The sequence below is a fragment of the Rhea americana genome, unplaced genomic scaffold, assembly GCF_003343005.1.
Source record: "Rhea americana isolate MKP2758 unplaced genomic scaffold, rheAme1 scaffold_127, whole genome shotgun sequence".
Lineage (NCBI taxonomy): Eukaryota > Metazoa > Chordata > Aves > Rheiformes > Rheidae > Rhea > Rhea americana.
Genome location: NW_028185339.1, coordinates 1,950,065 through 1,954,872, shown reverse-complemented (window position 1 = coordinate 1,954,872; position 4,808 = coordinate 1,950,065).

Here is a 4,808-nt window from a genome sequence, read left to right as displayed (position 1 = left end):
CTTTTTCTTTTTCTTTTTCTTTTTCTTTTTTTTTTTTGTTCTAGGTAAAAGGGCTATGTTCTAGAGGCAGATTTGCTCGACTTCCTTTTATTATCTAATTTAAACTGTCGGCAAGCCAGGTCCTGCAACCTTGTGAGCAACGTGAGCTCTCTCTCGTGCAGACTCTCCCAGTGATCTGTGCTTTCATGAAGCGCCCTGCCTCAGCAGAGGTTACAGCGCTACTTTCTGAGCTTTGTACGGCTCTGAATGCAATAACATCTCTTCCGAGTCTCGTAGTCATTAAACTGCCATTTAAAGACACTTGGTCTCTTTCAGTTCTTTTTACTGAATCAAAACCTCTTATGAGCGTGTGGGGTTGCCAGGTGGGAGGGGAGGCTGTGTGCAACCYGGGAAGCACTGCGCTGAGCATTCCTCTGTCAGCCAATAATAGTGAAAAATGCAAAATCTGAAAGAGACATCACAAGGATTTAAAAATACGATTCCACCTAACAATTTTGTTATTGCCCTTTGATGAGTCATTAGGAAAAAAAAAAATACTTCACTCGCTAGTGGAAACAGTCGCTGTCATAATKACACGCGCGTGCACACGCATACGCACACAGAAGCGCAAGCGGGTACCGTTTCACTCGACAGCATGCTCCCAGTTCTTTCTCCTCCTTTCGGGTTAGCAAGCGCAGTATGCAGCTGCTAAGACAATGAAAATGCTTTTCCAGCTGCAGCATCTGGCTCTTTGGCAGACTCATTTAGTAGTTGCGTTGGCAGCTTTGGATTTGCCTCTGGGTCTATCATATGTTTATAAAGGCAATGGACTGTCAACCCACGCTCATGTGTGTGCCTGTGTGTCTGCATGTGTTCCTCCTTCCTGTATACAGCTGCCTTTTGGCCTGTATTTGCTCACAAATAACGTGCATAAAACCTGGAGAAAAATAGCCAAGCTCCTTGCTACTCATTTAAGTGAAGTTATCTTTTACCTACACACACAACTCTATTTCTTCAGGTTTAGTCATCCTCCTTTCAATAAGCATCCGTTTCATTTGCATCGAAGATAATTCATTAGACAAATTCTTTCTGTTGTACAAGAAAACTGCACCTTTTTATGTCTGTATATACAAATCATTTCTTTGTGACTAAGATCCTTAATGCCGTGATATCATAATAAATGGAAGGGGACATTTTTCATGCTACAGTAATAAATGAGGTGTTAAAGGAATATCCTGATACGTGAGCATTTTACAACTACTGCTTGTTGCTTTGTGGCAGCTGTAAAGCAGGGCTCACTGAATTAGCTATGATATACTACTCCAGGGTGATGTTAATTATGCTACAGTGGTAAGCATTTTTTAAGTAGCTGCTTCACATTTCTACATCTTTAGGTATAACACACTTGCAAAGGCAGGGTTTAAACTGCATGTAAGTACCTCATCTGAAATCAATGTTCAACGGGAACATATTCCAAAATGCTGCAATCTGGACTAGGRGCAAGGAGAAAATTGAATCTTTGAACAATTATGTAGTCTTGACTTTATATTTTAAGCACTAAATACCGAAACTCGTTTGTACAAGAACATATTATACATAAATTGTGTCTGTACATAGATATATGTACTAATAATTGGGCAGATAGGTTGTTACTTTTCTTCATCACTGTAAAGGCTGCAGATAAAATGTAATATATATTCCCTTTTTTACCTAAAGTATTCATGAAAGAAAAGTGATCTTTCTGAAATTACAAGGGCATGAAAGTGCATAAGTACTTGCTGGCACAGTCTTAAAACTCCCTCCAAATTATTTCAAAGCACAATTATTATTTGCAGCACAGTATAGATAGTCCAAAATGAGTGCTGGTTTAGGCTACTTTTTTGGGGTTTTTTTGTTATCAACCAAAAAATTAGGAAAAATAGAGAAATCAAATAAGCAAAATTATTTTAAAAAGCAATTTGTAGTACAAAGTGATTTTCACAAACTCTTTTACTAATGTAAGATAAAATAGAGTCTTTATTTTACTGCCTCACATTTCAAGGCAGTTTTGCTTACAAAAATAAAATATGGAGGGRTATGGGACAATAAATTAGGCTTTATCAGCTGGTATCTGAGAGTTGCCCCTTCCAGCAATTGAATACTATAAAATCTCAACATGAACTGAAAATCACAAAATGGCATTTTAAATGTCATTGCATATTTTTGTAATTTCTTAATACCTTTAAAACAAAACAAGGCTCTATTTTCCCCTCARACCACCTGCAATAATATTTATAGGTTCATTTTGATTATGTTTGTAAACATCTGTAGAAATCTTTGGGGATCACATAAAAGTCCCAATGAAAGAAATTTTACATTTTAAAACTGGAGACCCTTTRTGCAAATTATTTTGCCTTTGGCCATTTCAGGAAGAAATGAAGGAACTGGAGGATATTATAGTTTTACATAACACTGGTGAGATTGTTGTCATCTTTGATCTTACATCAATTAGTCAAGATCTTGAATGATCATAGGCAAAGAAATCTAAAATCTTCTCCCCAGCTGAACAAAAACGTGTCAGAGATTCTAACTGCATAAATTATTACATTATGTCCTAGAGCAATAACAGTTCCTKTAGGTAGACTCTCTGGTCATCTGTGATTTACTGGGAATAGAATTTTATTACATTTCGGTTGCACATATAACAATCTACTTATGTATATTTTTAACCTATTTTTCTCACCAGTAACATTGATACCAYATTAATCTTACATAGGCGATGCTGCACTGAAAACTTAGGCCTGCTGTCAGATAATTCTGATTAATAAATTAGTCAAAAGATAAGGGAAGACATTCAAGTACACAGCCCATTGAAGAAGCTCTCAATTAAACCAAAGGAAGAAGCTTGATAACGTGTAAGCAGTTATCGTGTTTTGATAATATTCATGTAAGTAGGTTCTGTGCTTTCTTCCTTTTCCTCCAGTTCCTGGATCATTACCATCTCAAAGCTAGAAGCTATATTTAACTTTTAGGGAATATGACCTTAACACTATATGCAAAGAAGTAAAATTTCTGAACAGCGCCAAACCACCAACCCCAGCAAAGTTTTCCTTTTCCCTACAGGTAGTATGAACTGGAGCCAGAACGACAGGGCCCCATCTGAGCGGTGCCCAGCTCCCCCGGTCCGCTCGAGCCCACTCTATCAATCACGGCAGGATAATGCATAGTGGCTGCACCTGTGACAAGAAATGATTGAGTGCTGAACACAGGCCCGGCTTCGCCTGTCGCTTTGTGCATTTGTATTTCTCCAGGGCCACTTTGAGAATTTGCAGAACTTGGGGGGGGGGGAAGGAGGGGGGAAATCTCTCACGTTTTTAAAAAATATTTTAATTCAGTTTGATTATCGGACAGTAACACAATGCACAGGTCTGAAAATGAACTGCAGGCTAGCGAGATCCTAAATTCTATCAAGGCAACATAACTATACAAGGCGTAATTTTATTAAGGGGCAAGCAATTTAATCTGGGTACAGTAAGTAAAGACTGCAAGTTTTTCCCATCCATTTCTTCTCCCTTATACCCAAGCATAAGTGTCAGGATTTCAGTTTATTGTAACAGTAAGGTACTAAAGAGCTAGCATTAAATACACCTGAGATTCTTGGAGCCATAAAACACTGAAAATGAACGGTATAGATCGTTGTACAACTTTCTTCAAAGGTATCCCTTACAATGATAATTTTAAAAAAGAGTCATTTCCTCATTATTATTTTGGGGTAAAAGAAACCTTTACCCCCCAAAAAGCTGCAGTTAAAAGATTATGTTAATTTTCCTCTTTAAAAATTCATGTAAGCAAGAAACGTTGTCATGTCTAAAGGAAATGTTTTCCTGTAGATTTAATCTGTAGAGAGTGAGGTGTATTTTCTTTTATAAAATCTCCATAATAGTCAATAGTATAACTGCTCATATAAACCAAGGTTTTTTTAATGGAATTGAATCGTATACTGCAGATATTTATTATGAGGCTTTGAAAAAGTGCTAATTAACATAGTTAAAATATGAGGCATCATAAAGACACCCATGCAAATTCCCAGTAAAAATCACGTCAGCCTCTAATATAATAGGAACATTCTAATCCTTCTGAAAACAGACAGACAAAGATGAAATCCATTTTCCTTTTATGACAGTTCATTTTTTTAAGTCCCAATATTGTTACATGTACAGGATGAAAAACTATATTACGAAGGGGGTGCTGGGGAATACAATCTTTTATTCTCTTAATATGTCTATGACAGCTCAGGTAAAATGCTCAAACAAATCCTTCCTCTGATAAGTTTTCTTGAAAGGAAAAATATATTTGCTTTGTAAGAAGTTCTGGTGGCCAGATTTAGCAGCCAGTTGCATGAGCCGGTGTTCATTTGAAAGCAGCAACATCACCTTATTTTGTCGAGTTTTTCTCACTGTTGGACATATTTCAGAGCTACCTTTTCAATAGTTTCGTGAAATTATTTATTTTGTATTTTTTAAAAAAATTACATTTAATGCATTTGAGTGCAGATACTCCCGTTTTGACGCTGGAGGGACCACAGCGCAAGGGAATACTGTTACTGAAGGACAAAATTCTGGAGGGGAGCAAATGGCCACGAAAATCTGGACCCGTAAATCGCGTCAGACCTTTGCTACCAACAGAGTTTTGCTCCGCAACGATTTGTCTCGACGAGGACTTCAGAGCTGCGCGTTTGCCGGCAAACGGCGAGAATAAGCGCCGGGGCTGGGGCGAAGCGCGGCCGCTGCGCGCCCGCTGCGCAGTCCGACGGCGCCGCGGCCCTTCGCTGCGCGCCCGCGGCGCCGCAC